The 22227-nt window shown below is 45.3% G+C and overlaps 1 protein-coding gene and 1 long non-coding RNA gene across 16 annotated transcripts in view; one reads left to right on the forward strand and one right to left on the reverse strand.

Moving 5' to 3' along the window:
• The window catches only part of SLC6A6 (solute carrier family 6 member 6), a 100201-nt gene that overhangs the window by 55453 nt on the left and 22521 nt on the right, over positions 1-22227 (reverse strand). For 5 of the 15 annotated variants that reach the window (XM_065642400.1, XM_065642396.1, XM_065642395.1 and 2 more), the window contains exon 1: positions 901-1119. The exons of 3 other annotated variants lie outside the window; for them this stretch is intronic. The gene's annotated coding sequence lies outside the window, so the exon portion shown is untranslated. Of the gene's footprint in view, positions 1-113; positions 418-900; positions 1127-22227 lie in introns of those variants that run through there. 7 more of the 15 variants (XM_065642399.1, XM_065642397.1, XM_065642390.1 and 4 more) reach the window with 4 other exon arrangements.
• LOC135992925 (uncharacterized) lies at positions 120-19643 on the forward strand. The gene is made up of 3 exons (XR_010606790.1): positions 120-334; positions 11802-12253; positions 14362-19643. It is a non-coding gene; the product is annotated as an uncharacterized LOC135992925 (long non-coding RNA).

Consider the following 22227-nt stretch of genomic DNA (forward strand, 5'->3'; position numbering starts at 1 on the left):
GCACATTTCTCCACCAGCGTGAAATAAATTCTCCCATGTTCTTATATGGAAACCTTGCAAGTCCTCCCACATGCCGCCTGTTACAATATCAGGCAGAGATGGGCATTCGTTACCTTAAAGCCAACGGATGAATTTTGGATCCAAGTTACCGAGTCGAACCCAGGATTACCACCCCTTTGCACCAAACTGGCCTCGGTAACCTGCCCTGTGCAGTCCCTGCGCTCTTCTTCCAAGCCCCAATCACAACTTTGATTTCAGCATGCCAAGAATCAACAAAAGAAAAGGAAAATGAGGGGGATAAAAGGAAGAAGCATCCGGCGGTATTACCAGCCAGGTAGGCCCATTAACATCAGATACAGCATTGCCTGTAGCAGCCTCTTCACTTGAGGTTAGCGCACGGCAGCCAGAAAAAATACAGCGGGGAGGGGTGGGGAGGCGAGAGAAAACGGGCAAAAATAGCCGGGGAGAGCAGCGTGCTCCGTAGATGCGCTGGAGGGCCGCCAGCAAGTGGGTAATTGCTGTAAACTGTTATCGCGAAAAAAAGTTAACGCAAGGTGCGGGGGGAGGGAATGAAAAGAACCCCTTGGGGAGAAAAAAACCCTCAGGGGTAATGAGACAGCTGAGAGGGGTTGAAAGAAGAATGAATGGATAAATAAAAAACAGAGGCGGGGGAAGGGAAAGCACACCCGAGGCAGCGCGGACAAAGGGAAGACGCCGCCGCCCCCGGCCCGGCTCGGTTCGGCTCCGCTGGGCGCGGAGCGGCCGCCCCTTTGTTCGCCGCGGCAGCGGGGTTCGATGCGGGGCTCCATCCGCGCCAGCCCCGCCGCCGCGGCAGAGGCGGGAGCAGCCGGAGCAGGAGCAGCCCCGCTCCCCGCCCGCCCGCCCGGGACGCGCCGGTACCTGCGTCCGCTGCCCGCGGTGCCTGCGCGCCGCTGCGCCCCTGCGGCGCGTCCGGCGGAGCGGTGCGGCGCGACTAGCAGCGCCGAGCGGGAGGAAACGGTAATTTATAAGCGCTTTCTTCCTGACCTCTCGTGTCTGTTGTCTAATGAGGGAGCTTTGAGCATCACCCATCCTGCTGAGTGGAAAAACACCGGCACGGCCTCTTCTTTGCTGGGGAGGGGGGAGCCTAAAGGAAGGGGTGTGGGGGAGGAGGGGCCATGCCGCAGACACGGCGGCGGAGCCCGGGCTGGCAGGCGGCCGCGGGGCGGTGGGGAGGGGCGGGCGGCTGCGGGGCAGCGGCCGCCGCCGCCGGGGGGGCCGCCCCGGGCCGCCCTCCTTCCCCCGCGGGCAGCGGGGCCGCCCCCGAGCTGGCCCGGGGAGCGCTGGGGCGGGGAGCGGAGCGGAGCGGAGGGCTGCCTGCCGCGGCTCTCCTCACTTTATAGATATCTATACATATATTTTTTTAAAAAACTTATTATTTTTTGCCTTTACACAAAGAGCGCCCTTCTCGCAGACAAAGCATCTCATGCTGTTGTCACCGGCGCTCCCGTCTCTGCGCCCGGGCCCCGGCTTTGCTCCTCCGCGGCCACTTTCCCAGCCCCGGGAAGGCGGCGGGGGCTCGGGCACTGCCCTCGGTGTCTCTCATTAAGGCTTTTGGGGCGTTTGGTCTCGGCAACCGGCTCCTGCAGGAGGAGGGAACACAAGGCAGCGTGGCTTGGCAGGTGCGTGGGAGACCGGGATGTCTCCGCACTTCTCCGTCTCCTCCCAAAAGAGAAGCTCCCGGCACCGCTCAGCCCCGCTCACGGCTGGAGAACAAAAAGTGCGGCCGGGGCGATCGGCAGGAGGATGAGCAGGGCAGCGATTTGTCCGGCTTTCGGTTTCATCGCACTGAAAGCCGGTGGTTTTTCTCCTGCAGGCGAACGGGTATAAGACTCAATTATGTCTTTGCTCTCCTACCCACATCTCCTCTAGCTCTGTTAATGAAAGGTTAAAGCAGCATACAGACTCGCTAGGCATTTTCATATAACCCCTGCTGAAGACTTGGTAAGATGCTCTGTACTGCAAAATACTGTTTGCATTGTGGGGGGCAGAGCGGCAGGGAAAAGGAGATTTTTGGGCCATCTATGTTTCGCAGAAGTCCCGCAGTGCTAACCTTGCGCTAGGAACGGTGAAGATGGACCAGAGAAGAGCGAATAGTCCCCGCGGTCCTGCTCTCCCGGGCTTTCCCAGCTACAAGAAAGACCCTGCCTTCCTACACCATAAACTAGGGCGGCAGTCACTGGTCGACACACCTTTGGAGCCCATCACCTATACATAGGCTGCTGGGGATCAAATTCCATCACAGCAGCGTCCAGGGGGTCTCTAGAAAGGGCTGATTTCCTTGGCTGGTTCATGCAAAAGCACAGAGAGCTGCACCCCTCCCGCACACTCGGTGCTGGCGGCGCAGCGTGCCTGATACAGCTCGCCACAGTCATTTCGCCTTACTCCAGTGCACCCTGTGATTTACCAGTAGCTGAGCTGATTTGCAAAGTGAATAGGTTTTTAACTGAAAAATAGATGCAGGTATGGGATATATGCAGCTAATTGATGACACATATTCACTAAACAGCCTGGTTTAAACTAGTAACATGATGTACCGCACGCTGCCACCTACATCTTCTGGGTCAGGTTTCTTGTGTACTGCGGCTTCAGATTGGGAGGCATCTTTCGCTGAAGGCAGCTAGAATTTAGTGGGACTTCACGAGGGACCACAAACACAGGTGGCTCTGGCCACACAAGGGAACGAAGCAAAACATTTCTCACCGGCACAGCCACTTGTTCAGTTGTAGCGCGGATGCCTCGATGCAGGTTAGGAACCGGCAGTCACGTCGGTGAAATCTAAGCAGTGGCTGGAGCCTGGTCTGTGCTAAGGATCCTGCCAGCACAGCTGTACCACTGACAGCAGCGGAATATTTTGCTCAAGCTCTCTAGAGGAATCAAAGCCTGCATTTTCTGCCTCCTGTTGCTTCTCACTCATTAAAAGTCAGCCACACAAAAAGCACATGGTTGCTCCCTGTGTTTGGAAAAAAAAAAACATTTTGGGGAAAAAAACAACAGCCAAAGCTGGTTTGAAGTCAGAGGCATGTAATCAGTACCTAGAATAAGTGAAATAATAACAATAATAATTAGTCCTTTTGTGTCATCAATATGTACATCGCTGTCTGCTGTTTCATTATGAGACAGCACAACCTCTGAGAATGTGCCTGATGAATATTTGGGGGAACTCTGCCATCAGTTGTGGGAGCACTAATGCCTCTGGCTCCTCCGGCTCTCTTATGTAACCGAAATCACAAGTTAGAGCCCAAATTACAAAGCATAAGCATGTGTATAATATTAGGCATATAAATGGTGCCTGAAATTACTATCCTTTTCCTGTAGGTCTGGCTTTAATCTATTAGTAGTTTTACTTCTGCAGTTCTATTCATTTCAATGAGCACTGGTGCCGTTCATAGTGTAATCAAGCCTGACCCCTTAAAAACCCCACCATAAAGGGATTAACCCAAACTTAACCAAGACAGGCCAAAATCACCCTGGTTACAGGTAGGTGTAGTTCAAATTACTTGTATCCCAGATCTTGAATGTATCCAATATTACGATGCTATAGAAAGCAGAATATAATGTCCCTGTGGCTGCTTTGCAGACCAGGCAGAGCGGCAGGTTTTTGCCCCCCAGCCCAAGGCACGGGTTAGTAATCACCTTCTTTTGCTTTTTTCCTCCTTCTTAGAGACTGTTTTTGCCATTAACATGCTGAGCTGTTCTCTGGAGTTTTAAGGTGTTGGGTGCTGATACAGTGAGCACCTCTTCTATCTGTTTAATCCAATAACATAACTCTTTTTTAATCTCCGTGTCTGGGTCACAGGGTTTAAAAAAGACACTGGGCCAAATCCCCAGCTTGGCTACAACGTGTGGAAATCTACTGAGAAGGCAAGAAAGTCAGAAAAGATTCACTGGGTTTGTACCTTGTAAAAGAGGTCTGGAGGGGCAGGGATGCGAGTGTCTAATTTTGCAGGTGGATGCATATTAACGCAAGCAAATGGCAGAGTAAGATCTGATTTCTATCAGGTGAGGTGAGTGGGGGGAGAAGTATCACACCAGGATCTAAAATATGCACATCAGCAAGTTCTCATTCATTTTGAAGTAGAAATGGATTTAATACTTCTTCCTTTTTCAGGAGAAAAACTTGTTTCTTTTCAACGTGTGGTTGCCAAAGGGAATATGATGTTTCATGTACTCGGGTCCAAGGCAGGGCACCAACAAGGAGAAGGTTTTGCAGGGATTGGGGAGATTTTACATATTAAAATAAAAAAAGGCAAAATTTATCCAGGCACAAAGTCCAGCAGAAATCTAGGGGACAAGTGGACAGCACTGTCTGTAAAGATGGGTATAAGTGAGAATGGCAAAAAGATGGTTTGAATAAGTTTATCACATTAACGATTCTCCAAACCCTAATCTCCTACACCAAGCTATATGGGGCAACCTTTGGGCTTCCCCTGTATGGAAGAAGGATCCTGAGCTTGAAAAAGAGAGGCAGATTTTGTGAGGGATTTGCACATCATGCAGTGACTCTGGATTGCAGATTTTAAGCATTACTAAACTGGGGAATAGAATTGTTGCTATTGCTGTTACGTACAGGATATTTCACTAATCCACGCAATCCACTAAGTTGCTGTAGTTCTAGTCTGTGTTTATTTCAGATGAAATTATGGACCAGACAGTTGATTTTTCTTAGTTTAAATCATATATCAATAAGATATCAAACAGAAATCAAAACAGGGGCTGTGTTTTTGGCACATTCCCCATCATGTGAACCTGCCGGTGATGGAGCCCTGCACCCGCTTTACAAGCCAAATGCAAAGACAAGTAAAACCCACAGGTCTCCTTGAAGAGTAACCCCAACGGCTTTAAATTCTAGGAGGAATGTGATTTTAATGCTACGGGTGATCCTTTCCTTACATCAACCTAATTACATATGAATGTGAGGCATGTCTGATTCCTAAAGCGAGGGGCAAACCCAGAGGAACCAACCAGGCTGGAACCAAAGTGGTCACGCTGGCTTTTGGACAAAGTGGAGTGGCTCAAGTTAATTGCTGGTCAGCTACCCGGAAAGAAAAAACACTCACAGATCCAAAGGTTTTCACTGGGATTTTCAAGAGCTTATGAGCAATTTAAAGTCAGTGAAAGGAATGTACTACAGAATGAAAAATATAGGTATTATTAAAGAATGTCTCCAAACTGAAACCCAGCCAGTTTCATAAAAATGAGCTAAAACACAATAACAGGTACTCCATCTCCTGCTCGACGCCGTATGAATCGTATGTTTTGCATTTTTGAAGTAACTTCTAAAAAAATTGATTTTTTTCTTGACTGTTACTGTTGGGAAGAACAGTAAAAGAACTATACCTAAATGAGGTTAAAGTAATCTAATTTAAAAAAATTTAGAAGTGCTTTTATCTTCAATTCATATCCAGTTATTTGAGATTGAATTTTAAAAAAAGACAGATAAAAAATTCAGAAAGGATTTTGAAAGACGACTGTTTCCCTTTAAGATTAATGATAAACATACTTGTGTGTTCAAGGGAGAATAGATCCAGTGTTATGTAACGGGATAAAGAAACAAAATCCTTTTTCCTTGAATTAAAATAACCAGTATGTGTGTGGATTTTAGACAATCACCAAAAATTCAGGGAAACCCATTTTCTTTCACAACTGCATTCCACATGCTAAAATTGACGTCTTCAAACTTTTAAACAGAATCACAACAATTGAACACAAAAAAGATTTGTTTGTTCTGTTTGACCACGCTTTGCCAATAGAGGATTGTTCCCAGAGGAAAATTCTGCAGCACTTGCTCTGTGAGAAAATTCAAATTCGTGCTCATCTTTTTATTTTATGTGGCATTAGTAAATCCAGTTATTGTACTTCCCAGTATTCTTCTTTTTAATCTGCTTACCTAGTGCTAGATGTATGGTAACTTATCTCTTTTAATCATTTTTTTTGCCTGAACTATTACATAACAGTTCTTATCAAATCTTGTGATTCCTGCCTAAATTTTCTGAAAATGAGATAAGATCAACAGGTAATGGATTTTTTAATGTTGGCATTGTTCTTTGCTGGCTCAATCATAAAATTTGCAAAAACAACCCCACAAAACATTTTTCTACCCCATAATCTGCATTTTCCACTTCTGTATTTCAGAAGAGCACTCGTAACAGAAGTTCTTCATCAGAATTTGATTTTAAAGTTCCTCTTTATCACATGAATTCAATTTTCCAGAAGGCAAATGCTTCTATTAATAACCAAGACACAAGCCCTGAAAAGGCTAAGCCTCTGAATGTACTTGATGAAAATAATAATAATAATAAAAATGTCATCTTGTTGGATCTAATTCTGGAGTCATTATTCGACACAATGCAGAACAGTTTGGGATTTGCACTGCTGGGTTCAGGTGATGTTCACTCTCGCAGGACAGGAGTACGTCTGTGCTTTGCTGAGCTGCTCAGAGCTTTGCCCGCGGACCAAAGTAAATCCTGCTTATGTTGGCATGTCCTTGCACATGGCCAGACTTAACATTTTCAGTCCTGAAAGTAAATCTTCAAGTCCCTGCAGTTTAATCAATGGTCTCTCAGTGAAGCCCTCTGCTAGCACTACTCCAGTAGTACAAGGTGTGCGTGGAGACAATGCACATTTTGAACGTGCCTCTTTCCCTGCTAATAACACACTTGTCATGTTGCAGCTAAATATTCTGCTGCTGCGTGGCCTGCAGAGAGATTTCCTTGGCCCCAGGAGCAGAGCAGCTCCTACAGAGCCGAGATGGTTACACGGGTCCTGCAAAGATGATATGAAAGCTGGGAAGCCAGAGGAGATGTAGGCGAGGAGATGGGGGAGAAGTTGTGGCAGACCCACTCTGAAAAGAAACAAAAAGTCAGCAGGGTCGGGGGCTGCCGTGCAGAACCACTTCCATTTCCATTTGGAACTGGTCACCGGGCTGGGCAAGCTTGGCCTGACCACATCCCAGCTGACAGCGCAGTGGAAAATAGACCAGAAATTTGTGATGGTGAGCTCAATGATGCGGTCAAGCCCTCTCAACTTACATGACTGATCCAGACAAGCCAATGGATTAAACTCACCGAAGAGGAAGAGGAGTGATCACTCGAGTGAATTCATACATGCTCATATTTCTTTTTATTTGCTTATAGGTCCCTCTGCTCCCTTCCCTCTCGAAGTGATGGTGAAACACTTACCAAGAGTGTATAAAAAATGATTTTAAAGTACTTAGTTTATTCTGACAAATTACATTGGCAGGCGTAGGCAAACACTAGGAGAAAATACTGTGAGAAACAAAACCATTCCCCAATGCCTGCTTTTAGCAGTTCAGACAGATAGAGTTTCTAGCCAGGTGAATTAATGCACTGTGCACAGAGACAGAAAGGGCATCAAATGTTTGAGCATGCAGAAAAACCAGGAAATTTCAGTTGAACCCTGCAAGCTATCCAGTAACTGCTCATCCAGTTACGTGACTTTAATTAACAAAACTGGGAAGCAAACATGTGCTATAAACTTAAAATACACGGTGCTTCGATTTTCTAGGCTACCAGTCCAAATGCCAAACAAAACCGCTCGCGTCTGGTGTCAGGGGAGGCAGAGCCGGCGGCAGGAGCTGCGCTTTGGCCGGCAGAGCCACGGAGCAGCATCCACTGGACTGGCTGGGTTTCAGTTTGGAGACATTCTTTAATAATACCTATATTTTTCATTCTGTAGTACATTCCTTTCACTGACTTTAAATTGCTCATAAGCTCTTGAAAATCCCAGTGAAAACCTTTGGATCTGTGAGTGTTTTTTCTTTCCGGGTAGCTGACCAGCAATTAACTTGAGCCACTCCACTTTGTCCAAAAGCCAGCGTGACCACTTTGGTTCCAGCCTGGTTGGTTCCTCTGGGTTTGCCCCTCGCTTTAGGAATCAGACATGCCTCACATTCATATGTAATTAGGTTGATGTAAGGAAAGGATCACCCGTAGCAATAAAATCACATTCCTCCTAGAATTTAAAGCCGTTGGGGTTACTCTTCAAGGAGACCTGTGGGTTTTAGTTGTCTTTGCATTTGGCTTGTAAAGCGGGTGCAGGGCTCCATCACCGGCAGGTTCGCGTGATGGGGAGTGTGCCAAAAACACAGCCCCTGTTTTGATTTCTGTTTGATATCTTATCGATATATGATTTAAACTAAGAAAAATCAACTGTTCAGGCCACAATTTCATCTGAAATAAACACCGACTGAAACTACAGCAACCGGTGGGCTACCCCGTTCTGGTGGCTCAGACAGCTGCTGGCACGTCTGCTGGGCACAAACACTTCACGCATTGCCCACATGCTCCCAGGAGGATGCCTCGGCTTCCCACTCCGTGGCACCACGTTGCTCCATGGGGCAGCAATGTCACCCAGGAGCGGCTGGCAGGCTCGGGTGACCTTGAGCCCCCCCTAAGCAGTTACCTTTTCTGGGCCTTTGGCATGCTCTCAAGTGATCTTCCAGCCAGAATCTCCGCTGCCTAAAATAAATCTGGCAATATTCACTGCGGCATCCCTGCACTTCTCTTGCGGGATACCTGACTCTTATCTCCCAGCCTGGGCAGATACAGGTTTTGGAAAGTTTTACCCAGGTGCTTCCTGAGCAGTGAGCTGCCGTCCTGGCCCGGGGCCAGGGTGACTCACTTGGTGTTGTTATGAGAAAGGCAGAATTTTAGGGAGTTTTCTTGCCTGTCCCTGTATGTTAATAGCATGTGTATCTGCTGTGTCGTTGAGAAGCGGCCCTGACAACAGTATTTTTACGTTTCCTCCTCGCCTCCTGAAAGACCGAGCCATTTAGGAAGAAGAGAAGCTGGAAGGAGGGGGATGCGAAGGAGACAAAAATGCCCCCAAACTCATGCACTGGCAGCCTCACCCTGCCTGGCCCATGCACACACATGCACGTGGCATTTCCAGCCTTCATCCTGGAGGCCCAGCAGATCACCATGATGTTTTTCCTCTCTATAAACCCAGCCAGAAATAAGGAGAGTTGACAGGACTGATGGACACAACCTGGGATTCAGGAGCAGTCACCGCTTTGTGTTTGCCTCCTTCCTGGTTTTAGAAACACTTCTCTTTCTGAAAATTGTGAGTTATATACTGTTCCTTAAAAAAAAAAAAAAATGACATCTGATCTTCCCTTCACATGTGGTTAATAAAGTTTGCTAACAGTTTAAATGCCCATCCAAGCAAAGTAGCGTGTAATCACAAAGCTGCATTAATGTAAAGCAATACACAACGGGAGCTTGTAAGGCCTCCCCCAACCTACCCAGGACTCTCAGCTACCTTGGGCTCAGGTTTGGGAGTGCACAGGAGCCCCTTTGCCCTGCTTGGCCCTGCAGCTGTTGTGTCAAACACAACGCAAACCAGCAATGATGGAACTCTGCCTCCCTGAGATCCACCAACACAGGAGATCACACCGGCGTCCTTCCAGTCTGGTAACTAAGCATTCGGCTAGGACTGCCCCAAAACAGGCATGTTTTCCCTGCCAGGTACCCAGTACTGGTCCTGTGATCAAGAAAGCAAAGAGTAATACCAACCCACTCCTGCATCTTTGCAGAGCAGCTGCTCCCTGTCTCTCCCAGCCAGAGCAACCCCGCTCTGTTGTCTCTACACAGGAGAATGTGGAAAGGCACGGGGGATGGAATAGGCTCAGCGTGAAGCACAAGAATTCCAGATTTGTGCCTCTAAATCTGTTTGGTCGGTGCTAGTCATCTCTGATTTGTATCAGAGCCCAATCTTATAACTTGCTGATTGTTAAATGGCCCACAAACAGTTATTATTTTGTGCACGGTTGGTCACAGGCTGCCTGTAGCATTGAGCGATTTTACTATCTGTGTCAGCCAAAGACCTGAAGTTTTCTTATTTTTACTCCTGCATGTTTGCCTGTCAAGCTCGTTAAGTTCATGGAGGCAAGTGTGAAGGTTTGTCCTCAGGCTCCCACGTTTCCTTGGGAAGCACATCCCAGTGATCTGTGGAGCAGCCGAAGCGAGTTTGGGATGCCCTCCATGCTCATGAAGACACCCTTGGTCCGTGCCACCCCGCAGCGAGTGCCATCGGGAGGGACATTGGTGGCACAGCGGGGGAGGCAAATAAATCACGGAGCAGAGGCACAGGGTGGAGGGTGTGCTGGGACCCTGGGAGCTTTTCCATCCAATTCGCCCAGAAGTCCAGCGAAGCCGTGCGGAGGTGGGGATGGTGTTTCTGGAGGCACATCCACTGGCCTGCTGGCACTTGGCACAGACACCATCTCCAGCCGGAGCAGCGGACACTGCCGCATGCGCACTCCACCTTGGGTTAACTCTGTTTTACCCCTCAAGCTGAATTTGTGCCACCCTGGAGCTGCTGGCAGCTTTGCAAATGTTGCTGCCTGAATTTCACTTCCCTACTGGGAGACCAAGCTCCCAGTTCTCCCAGTAAGATACAGGTTTAGAATCCAGGTTCTATTTCTGCCGCTCTCCACCAGCATCACAGCTGTTTGGTCCAAACGTGAAGATATTTTTGTAAGAGGAAAAGCATGAATTATTTCAAACTTGCCCCAGGATGAATTTTCAAGGGTACCGCAGGGACTGTTTCCACAACAAAACGGGAGCTCTTCTCCTGCTAAATTGTTCATGTTACTTTCACGAATACTAGAAAAGTGGCTGGCTTTTTAAAAAATGTCAGCAGACACCTGGAATGGGAGTTTGTTTCCATCAAAACCTTTGGAAGCTATTGTTGTTGTTGATGTTGTTGTCCAATCTGACTGAAAGTTCAATTTGTCATTTTTCCTTAGACCTTACTTTTAGGCATAGGCAATTAGCTTAACAAAATATCAGATAGGATCTCTGTGGTGCTTGCAATGCCTGTTGCTCTGACTCTCACCTTGGTGGGAAATGGCTTTGGAGGAGCGCAACCACGTCCTTCTAGCTGTTTACATCACATTTCTGATGGAGCTCCACCCTGCTTTCCCCATTTGTACTTTGTTTGTCATGAATAAAGGTCATGGCATTGGCACCACAAAAAAAATATTGTTGCTGTAGAAGGAATTCAGCTGTCCCCTCTGGGTTATAAAACAAATCACATGGCAGGACAGCAATGCACCCAAACGTCAGGAAGGCAGAAACCAGAGATGGAAGAGAAGCCTCAGACCCACGGAGATCTCTGCAGATCTCCAGCATCTCACCAGCCAGCTGGCCCCCTACCTGTGCTCCATCCTGCATCGTCCCTAAGATTTTGCACAACCCAGTTTTAAACGTAGCCCAGCTGTTCACAGTTGGGTCAGTTGTGGGTACCTGCCCGCCAGCCTAACAGGTCACGCCGCTGGAATTTTTCTAGCAGTCAAAGGGCATTTTCTTCTCGCCGATTTCACACCATTAGCCCAACACTTTCCTGTGACTGTTGTTGGGTCAGGGGAGAGATGGTTACAAGACACCTGCCCCGCTTTGGGCGCTGCCCAGGGAAGTGCTGTGGCCAGGGAGCTTTGGTGACAGCAACCAGGTTAAGTCAATGGCTCAAGTGGGACTCTGACCTGGTTGGATTGCAGCTACATAATACATCATTTTGGCCATGCTGTAAATAAATCAGGGGATAAATATATAGCAACTACACCCCTTGAGTCAGCTATAATGTAAATGAGATCTTTCCCATGTTTCTGTATAAACAGTGACCTTTGTGTTGGTGCTCGTGTCAAAATCACCGCTTATCTTTTGGTTCAAAAGCCATTCTTCTAATCTTTCATTATAGCTGAGTCTCACAAGCTGTCTGATGTTTCCTCTTCCTCTCAGTCTGCCAAGGCTTTCTAGGCAAGGTGATATTTTAACCAGCTGCAATAGTCCAGGAGGAATTTCACCAACACTGCTCGCAGAAACATGGCCCCAAACTCCTGCCATATACCAAAATCCGAATTGTTCTGAGAATATGAGGGGAAACCAGCAGAAGTTGCTGTATTATCATTACTGCCAAGGACACGCGACAACCGACAGGCAAAAGCTGGACATGAAAGCACTGGGAACACTTTCAGCAGGAACACTACTCAAGCAACCTCCAGTTCACAGAATTCAGCAAGAAGTGTATTGGAAAAGAAACTCCAGGTCAAGCAGATCTTGAACTTTCCGTCCCAGGATACACCAATACAATTGAGGAGTAAATCAAATTCTACGGAAATGCTTGGGGGTTTATTAGTAAACAGCCCAGATGTGAATCCCTTGTGTTTTTCTTGGCTGAAGTCTCATGGAAGGTATGTTTGAAACTGAGAATTGTCTGAATGATAATGAATACTGGTTTTTACATAGTATTTTAGTGTATCCACAGAAATTACAATTTAAGGAGTGCAGATCTTCCTTGTTGCAAAGCCCTCAGAATTCATGTGGCAATAATCAGATAAAATAGAAGCAATTAATAAAGTATTTCATCATTAGAAAAATTTCCAACACCAAAAGATTTTGCAAATCACCCAGCGGGTTTTGCACATGCCCTCGCATTTAAGATTTTGGCAGTAATGAAAGCAAAATGAATGGTGAATAAAAGCATAAGGCTTAAAACAATGTCACACAGGCCCAGTGTGCACATAAATAGTATTTTAAGGGAGTTGTTCAAATTAAAACAAAATTGTTTCTTTTCTTTATAAAGCAGTCTCCTCTTGGTTACTAACAGAATAAAAGTTGCCTCAAAAAATAAATAGATTTTTAAATATAAGACCATCACACTCCTATTTTCCCTTAGTGTTGACTAAGAAGTGGTTGAAGTTACATCCCCATTTATGGTTTCCACACCTCTTAGTCCTTTGCATTGTATTTCCTCCCTGCAGTTTCATCACTTCTGCTAAGGGTGCAGTCCTGGGAGGGCTGCGGAGCACGTCCACGCTCCATAGGAAGTGGTTTTGATGTTGCTCTGGCAACCTCCAGTCAGTCCTGAGCAAGCAGGGGTGCTGCTCAGCACAGAGATAACCTCAAACTCGTCTGTACATCCTCGTCATGGTTAAGAATGGAGGCAGCAGTTGCGATGATGAAGCTTAATACCCTTCAAGGAAATCGCAATTCTGTCTCTTTTATTCCTCCCGTATATTTTGATAAAATTTCTAGTCCTGGTGCTGCTTGTCGCAGTCCGCTCTTGATGACTGGGGAACCGTTCTGTTCTTTGCTCACAGTGTCCTCAGATATGAACTAAGAGTGGATAACAAACTCTTTGTGAATCTGTAATGTAAAGGGAGAAGGATCTCACCCACTGGACAATCCAGATTCTATTTTCTTTAACTCCAGAGCCAACCACATTCTGGGAGAAAGAAATTAAACCTCCTCCTTCTTTCTTCCTTTTTTCTTTCTTTTTTTTTTTTTTTTTCAAGTTTTTTACCGTGAAGGTCCTTTAATTTACCCTCGTAAACCATTTGGGCTTCATCTCATGAAAAGTCCTAAAGAAGCACGAGGTATCCCTGCTGCTTGGGTTGGAAAGCTAAGGCTCAAGCTCTGAAAAGAGAAGCGTGCTCAGAACAAAAAGGTTTTGAACAAAAGAAACAAATCATGGCAATGCACACTGACAAACACTTCATCTGCCTGCTGCCATTTACATTTTTCAAATGCACGTGGAGTGTTGTTGAGGACTTTGGCTACCTTTGTCTGTCACTGATCCAAGTCTATTTAAGCTTTCTTCAAAACTAGTCCCTGCTGCCACTCAGGTATTTCTTGCTGTTGCTTTTGTTGCCATTCATGTTTGAATTGTTTCCAGTCTGCAAGCATCTTTCTGGTACCAAAACTGAACAGAGTATTTCAGACAGTCATCTAAGAGTATTGAAAGAAAGTCCAAAACTCTGTCCTCCATGACCTTTACAAAGCCAGCCCATATTTTTTTTTATTTCAGACCTTGTTTTGGGTCTACACAAGAAAGGCTTTGCCATCTTTGATTGGGTTTTGTTGGGTTTTTTCCCCTCCAATTTTGATTTTTTCCAGTTTTCTGGATAGATTTCACACAGCTTGCCACCACAGCTCTGGTGGACAATAAAAAAATGCATGGGAACTCCTCCAAAGTATGTGTTTGCAAGGAGTGTTATGCCAGGAACATCATTACCAGAGTCCCAGTAACTAATCTAGAACTGATGCCGTAACTTTTATGTGTACCAGGGGCACTGAAACTCATGCTGAAATACTTGGCAAGTCTGCCCTTAAATTAGGATATATTCTATTGATATTGGCTCTGATGGACCACAGCATTCCTTGGTTTTGAGGTAGTATTTCTGAAGGGGGAGGGTTTGTGATGCCAGTTCTTGTCATATGTTTTCCTGTCTCACCCTATCTCCAAGCCCAGCTAATCTGATGATATCCAACTGTCCTAATAAGCTGCATCTACTTCTAGACTGAAGCGTTGACAGCTGCCTGTCCTATTGCCAACAAAAACTTCTGAGACAACTGTATCTCGTTCCTGCAAGTACGCAAACTGCTCAGTTTCCAGCCCAAATATGAGACATAACGATACTTCTCTTCGCTGATCCAGGTCTAAAAAAAGGTGCGTCAAGTACGCACGCAATCGTTTCCTCACGTGCGGTTTAATCCCTCAGCTGGAAATGAGGTTTCTGTCTGCTGATTACAGACGAGAAATCAAGGGCTCGTGTCCCTTACAGCAGAGGTACCGTCACATGGGCTAAGGTCAGTGGGAAGGACACGTTCCTCCAATTAACATTGGCATGTGTTTACTTATATTTTTATACATTGGTAATTCTTCCATTTGCTCCTCTTGGATTCAGAACACACGGCAAGAGCTTCAGCTTGTTCTTATTCAGGTAGGATTTAATGCCCTTAAACCTTCATCACAGACCTGGCCCATCTCATGCATGTGGGATTCACTTTTTCCCCACCGATACGGCCCAAAGCTGATGGACCTGAAGGCTCATCAGCCTTTCCTTCCCCAGGGCTGCGGGTCCAGAGCACCAAAATTGGGGCATAGGGAGCAGATAAGACCAGGCTCCCAACAAGCCATTAAAAAGTAGTCATGGCCTTCTAGAGAGAAAGCCATCTAGAACAGAGGCTGAATTTGCAGGATAAATTTTGTCATGGGTGACTTCAGTGTCCACAGGAACAGTATACAACAATCCCCAGAAAAAGATAGAGAAGAAACACACAGAAACTCTCATCTTGATCCAAACGTGGTCAAAATAAACAGACGTCCTCTGACAGCTGGTCAGGGTAACTCATCTCTAGGCAAAAATAATAGTTTTCCTCATCAAAAGAAAAACCCACGTCTACCCTCTGCCCTTCATAACTCACCACTTGCCAGATTCCAAGAATCATAGAAAACACTCCTGAGCCAGGGGCCGAGGACCAGAAAAACCAGGGGCAGCACATCTCGTCCTGGCAGAGTCCTGGTCACTGGAGTGGCCCCTCCTGGGCCAGCCCTTCCCCGTCTGGTTTCACAGCTGAAGGTAGGACCCATTTCTTCAATTCAGCTTTTCCTCATACACATACAGGCACAAAAACGCAAGACTCTATTAAGATCAGGCTGGGAAGGAAAACTGAGAGAGTTTGTTATTGTTCTAGGAGTATTTTTTTTTTTTTTTAATTCTTGGGATGTGCTCAAACATTACGACGGTGGAGACCATATAAGTAGCTAGATTAGAGGAACAGACATAACAGTGGTATTGGATACAGAAATAGCAGCCATTGCCAGTTCCATGGAAAGAGAGGACAAATGAATAAACACCGATCACAACATCTGAAACCACCAGGCTTGGAAAAGCCTCTTTATTTTAGGAATAATCCACTGAAAGATGCCAGGGCTAGATCTGACCAGCTCTGACTTTTTCTCAGGAGTATAATTGTCATTGAGGAATAATAGGATGTTTGAGGATGGATAAACCCCAGAACCTTCTATGCCATCATCATTTAGTCATTAAGCTCTAGGGACAAATACAGGGGTTTGTCTGGTAGGGCTTATTTTTATTTTTATTTGAAATCTGTAGTTTTTACTGAGCACTTTTTCCAGATGTTTCTCGGGCCAAAAAATTGCACACAGTCCCAGGATGATGTACAAATCAAATGCAAAGGCAAGCAAAAAATCCAAATAGATCTATCTCTCTCTTAAGCACAAGATGGTCTCACCTCTACAGGACCCCTCCCCTCTTAGCTGATCTAACACACCATAAAGAATTAGGCGAGGAAGAATCCAGAAGGAAATGGTAAACATGTTGAACTAAATGTCAGTGCAACTATACTCTAAGTGCTATATGGGGCTGGAAAGGTATTTTCAGTGTCTGGTGTTATTTAGGAAGATGTTTCTGAAGGAACACAGGCTGTACCATTCTGGGGAGGGAGGAAGTGGCTTCTTCAGGATTACTGAAAACGTACTGAATAAGAAGCTTTCTGTATTTCCTCACAGCTGGAGACTAATCATTGCAACACAATTAGAAAAGCTGAAGGCTGAAGGAAGAGAAATTCTCTGATTTGACCCAAGTTTCTTACATTATAGCTGGAGTGTGTAAAATGCATCTGGGTTCTGTGAAGTGCAAGATACTGAGTACTGGTGTCTGTCTCAGCAGTATTTTGAGCTTTACATTGAGCTGAATGCTCAAATCCTGGAAGGTGGCATTGGGAGGCCAATCTCTTGGGACATCCTTGGTGTCAAATTCTTTGGGGATACTTGAGTAGACTATGCAAAGGGATCACTTAATGTGTCACACAGAGAGGTGACATTTACCTTCTCTAGGGCACCAAGAACACCACGCATTATAAAACTGTGCCCAATTTTGGTTTCCTCAGCAAAACACAAGTACTATAATAAAAAAGAAATCCAAGCATAACCTCAATGCAGTTTTAAGAGGCTTAAGAAACTGATTCAAGACAGGGATGCCTAAAATACACATTGAAGGTGAAATGCCAGCCCCATGAAAATCAGCAAGAAAATCTCCTAGCGACTGTGTTGGGACTGTATCCATACAGTTTATCCAGACAAAGACAGTATAAACATCAGAGGCTCAATTGTCCCTGAGCTAACAGCGCTGGGTTGTTTAAGTGCAGGAAATGGCCCAGCCTTTTCCCACCTTTGTACACCCAGGCAGGGGTCAGACACGGTGCAGCTGCCGTACGGACAAGGCTGATCCAAGCGCATATCTGGCCTAGGGTGACCAGGCAGGGATGTGGCTCAGTCGCTGCCCTGGAGCTCTCCGAACGATTGCAGAGGCGGCCACAAAATGGGGCAAACGTATGGTCAATCTGTGAAAATGCCCTGTGGCCGAGCAGGTACGCTCCACCAGTTGTCTTGGAGAAACTGGCTTAAGCCACTGCTCAAGACAGTTTTCTTTCTTAGAGTAGAAAGTCAATACTCAGGTGAAAGAAAGGTTTCAACAGTTGCCCTTGTAAGGGGAAGAAGTCCAAGGAAGCAAAACTACCACTGCTATCAACACAGCACATCTCGCCACCTTCCAGTGTCTTTTGCCACATTTGGACTCGATGATCTTAAGGGTGTCTTTGAACCAAAATGATTCTGTGATTCTATAACAGGATCCTCAAGTAGTTGTTTTTAATTCAGGATTGAGGTGATTTCATCTTTCATGTTCATTATCTCAGTAAATGAGTACATACTTCTGTCTTCATATTTGTCTTGATTATTCACCTTTGGTAATGGAACATATAACAGGAGAGGGAAGGCGTGAGTTCGCTGCCAAGGAGTATCTCCACATACAAAACGAAATGCAGGTACAAAAATCAAATGATGAAAGAGAAAACTATCTTTTAATTTTTTTCTTAACTTAAAAACTCAGGGCAAAATAGCTGCTCAGTCCTCTACAGGAGCTTTCCACAGATGAAGCATTGTGAAGCCCTCATCTTGAGAGTAGCGGGAGGAGGCATCAGAGCTGAGTTTCCATGCTACACAGACATGCACACATTTAATCCGGTTGGGGTTTTCTTAATATGCAAAGATCCCAAAGTCAGCTCTGATTCAACTCATCAGTTCCAGCTAATTTTCAAGCTAAGGGCTCTAATAAGCAGACTCAAGAGCATCTGGGCAAATTTAGCTCCAACCAATTTGCCTCTAGAACATCCTTTGAATACATTTGCATAGTCTGCGTTCACAAAGCAACAGAAAACATGCCTTGCCAGCTGCTGGCTGGGCCCCTCCGCCTGGCACGCGGCTGTCGCTGCTGAATATCCGCTAAAGCCCTGACGAAGTGCTTACAGTCATTCGCCTTTTCTTTAGCTGATATTAAGCATACCCCTGTATAATGGCGTGTGACAAATGTCTGGAATAATGATGATTTAACCGCTGGGCAGGCAGCGGGCAGGCAGGGGGCTCATTGCCCCGTGTCACTGGGCCACAACCTTGACCTGATGGTCGGGTATCTGAGAGCAGGGACTCTCACCCAGGCTCGGCTTTCCCCCTGCAGCACGGTGCCAAATTTGATAGTCTCTTTGGTGATCCAGGCACATGCCCATTAAAACAAGTTTCTTTTAAAGAGGTCAAGTAGCAGCTGATGGGTGGTGGGAACCTTTTAGCATTCCCAAAACAGGCAGCGTTTGAATGACCCATCTACAGATGCCAACGTCAGCAGATGTATCGGCAAAACCCTGTGCTAGAGGCTTCTTGAACTTTGCGTACTTGCTGTTCGGTGCCTAATTATAGTCCCTATAACAGTTCATTACCTACAGCATGTTGGGATCTAGGGATCCCAATCAGATTCGAAGTCCCTCTGTGCCAGGTGCTGCACAAACACAAACGTAATTTCTGGGAGATCATACAAGCTGAGGCCCCGCAAACGCTTACCCGTGTGCTGAACTTTCTGTACAGCTGCAGCTTCACTCGGTTCAGTCTGATCTGTGCAGATACGCCATTCTATTGTGTTCGAGTTCATTATCTATTTAACACCTATTGAACTCTCGGCAACTGCTTAAAAGCATAAAGTAAATCATGCGCATAAATGTTTGTAGAATGTGGGGCTTAATAAAGACAGGCAGCAATATAGGCAGAGGAAAGCTTGAGAGAGAGGGAAGATAAAAGTAACCATAAAGGAAACTTGTGATTACATAGACTAGCTATATACATAATTTGTGGGCTTCGCGGTTTGGGAATTCTGTTTGTTTGCTTAATGTAAATGAGCAAGAGAATTTAAAGAATCTCTGCCACCTACTAAAGCCGAGAACTGAAATATTATAGGCCTCAGCCAGTGCATCTACAAGTCCTTCCTTGTTCGGCAAAACACTTGGCCACGTTTTGCAGTCTAAGAGGAGAATACCAAATAGCGTTTATTTCTGCAAGAACTGGGGGCCGCTTGCCCGCAAAGTGCAAATCCAGATAAACATGTTGTCCCCCAAATACTCCTGCACAATAAACATAAGGAGGGAGGACTCCTGTGAGGTTTGGGGGGTGTCTTCTCTTTCAATATTTGTGAACCCTTTTTTGCGTTACTTGACTAGCTCTAACCAAAAGTCACCTTTGGGAATGTTCTGTATTCAGAGTCTCATTTAGATGTACCCAATTTAGATGCAAGTTCTCACCATGCATCACTTTCAGAACAAGTTTCTTTGTAAGCTGTTGACAGAAAATGTTTATAGTCCTATTATACTCGAGTAAAAAAATGTGAACTGAGTCATGGATGTAATATCTTTTCCTTCAGTTTACTGGAGTTTATTTCCCTGTTGTGCAAAGTTTTGTCTGGATTTTTAAAATAAATTCACTTCATCTTGACTCATGCTTTTTATTCTCCATGAACAGTTTAACAAGCTCAAGTTTGAAGAGTTTGCAGTGCATCTGTTTTGGAGTGACATTATTTCCAGGGAACCAGGATTCCTAAAACCAATTATGTTAATCAGAAATGTGTTGTAACTCCTCTGCTTTGGGAACACTGAGGTAACAGGTCACCTTTAACTTACTGACACACTTTGAATTTCAACCACTGAATTCTTGCAACAATCTACACATTGACTATCAGCTATTTGTAGCACTCAGCAAACAGAATAAAAAAGGTGAAACTCTGAATGATGTTTTTATCAGCTCTCTGCAGGTCTAAAAGTCTTATTTAACAAAGAGTTTCTACACTTGCTCAAGTTAAGCATACACTGAAGATAAGCATAAGCCTGAAAGCTTTGCTGAACTCCTACTCGGTTAGGTACGGTTTGGCAGTTTTTGCTTAATCTGGGCCACAGCTAACAGCTGAGTAGTGACACTGAGTCTAACAACGGGGACTCCGGGAAGGGTGTGAATGCTATTTTTGAATCCCTTAAATTGATTGCTATTCAAGTTTTGTGTCCGTTACAACATGCCACAAAGATACAGAGACTCTACAAACAGGCCCAAGTTATCTTCTTTTAGGACACCTCACTTTCCTACGGGTCTCCAGAGCCCCTTAGCTTTTTATTTTGCCTGGTGGCTTTTTTTTCACCCAGCATGGCAAGTTGGCTGATCTCATTGAATATTGATATGTGAAAGGAACAAGCCTTCTCTTTATTTAACATGGGGCTTGTTTGCTCTTCCTGGCACTGGATCATTATTACGTCTGCAGGGAGGGTTCGCTTTTAATCTGGGTGTTACTGTAACGTGTCTCCATCAAGACAGAGGCAAGCTCCAGCAGGACGAGGTGCTGGGAAAGTTCAGGTTGTTGCCGTTAGCTTCCAGCAAAGGAAATTATTTTTCGGCCACCCATGTCGAATTGCCAGTGGCCAACATGGAAACATTTTCTCGAAGAAAAGCTACTGGACTGTTCATATTTACAACACCTAAGATGCAGCCCAGCCAGACCAGCAAATCAAAGGCCAAATCTTGAATTTCCTACTCAAGGCTTGGTCTTGTTAAGCTTGACTTGCCTAAGAAATCTTCCTTCGTAATATTAATCCTGTTGATTTGAACACCAACCCAATCCTTCTTCTACTGAAATTCCCCCTGAATAGAGTGAGGAAAAGCCAAAACTTGTGGATTACACCAGTGAAAGAATACGCCATGTGTGGGCATTAAGGACTTTGGGAGGAACGGAACACAACACAGTACACAATTATAAATCACAGGATCATGCTCTTGAACCAAACACAGGGTCCTGACAAGCTTTCCTCTGAAATGAGCTGGAGGGAGGCTGTCAAGGATAAGTCAATGCTGTATGGAACACACCTTTGCCATAACTTGGGTTGACGGTTCTCCCAGCGTACCTGCCCGTGGACAAACCACACTTTCTGAAGGCTTTTATGACCTTCACATACAGACCTTGCCCTTTCCAACAGAAGCAAATGAAGCTCCCAGCTGATGAGGAAAGACACTTAGATTATGACAACCTGCTGACACACATGGTAAAAGTGGTTTTTTTCAACTCAAAATAGCCAGAATACCCCTATTAAATATTCTTTCTCACACAACACACTGTTTTCTCATTATACATGTTGACATTTTTCAGACTGACCTCAGCTAGATATTTTGTTCCGGAGTCCCCATTTAGTGGAACATTTAAACAATAACACTTTGAAGCATGCTCAGTCTCTCTTTTGAAGTCCATTCAGGCTCTGCCCTGGGGTCAGCGGGCGCATTCCAGCAATGATGCATGGACCATCTGCTGAACAAGTTTAAATCCCACTGGTCCTATACCTAGAGGTACTAACATGTTGCATAACTTGCTCTGAAAAACAGCCCGTCAGTTCAGACAGGGTTTGGATTTATTCCTACAGTTCTCTTATCCTCTTGCTGGAGGGCCTGTGCACAGTCACCTTTGAGTGTGGTTTCTGGGGATTACAAATTAATGAGGTAAATAATAAGAAATGACATTAAGTTCTTGCATTCAGAACCTTTTTTTTTTCCTTTGCCCATCTACACCCTGGGTCTGTGATTCCCAGAGTTCACTCTTTGGCATCTCATCTAGATGCCTTCCTATTCCAGACTTTTTCACTTCGGATCCTAAGTTACCCTAAATAGTGGTCCATGGCTTAGTGTCAATTGTCAAAAAAGGGAAAACCGGGATGATGCAATATGAAGGGTGAGTTTTCCAAGACAATGTCAGTGATTCAGATGACCAGTGACCATTTATTTGGGTAGGAATCTGGCACCAAAAACATGACAAAAATCTCTGCCAAAATATGTCTTTGTCTATATATTTTAGCCATTGTGCTTTAATGTTAACTAGTCATTATGAAACTTAACAATGCATTGGCTGAGGTTAATGTATTTCAGACCCAAGCACTGTTGGTCTTATTGATGCTATGTAAACACAGAGGAAGGAGTGGTCCCTGCCCTTGGGAGTTTAACATCTAAACTTGG

Source organism: Caloenas nicobarica, chromosome 11, assembly GCF_036013445.1.
Source record: "Caloenas nicobarica isolate bCalNic1 chromosome 11, bCalNic1.hap1, whole genome shotgun sequence".
NCBI lineage: Eukaryota > Metazoa > Chordata > Aves > Columbiformes > Columbidae > Caloenas > Caloenas nicobarica.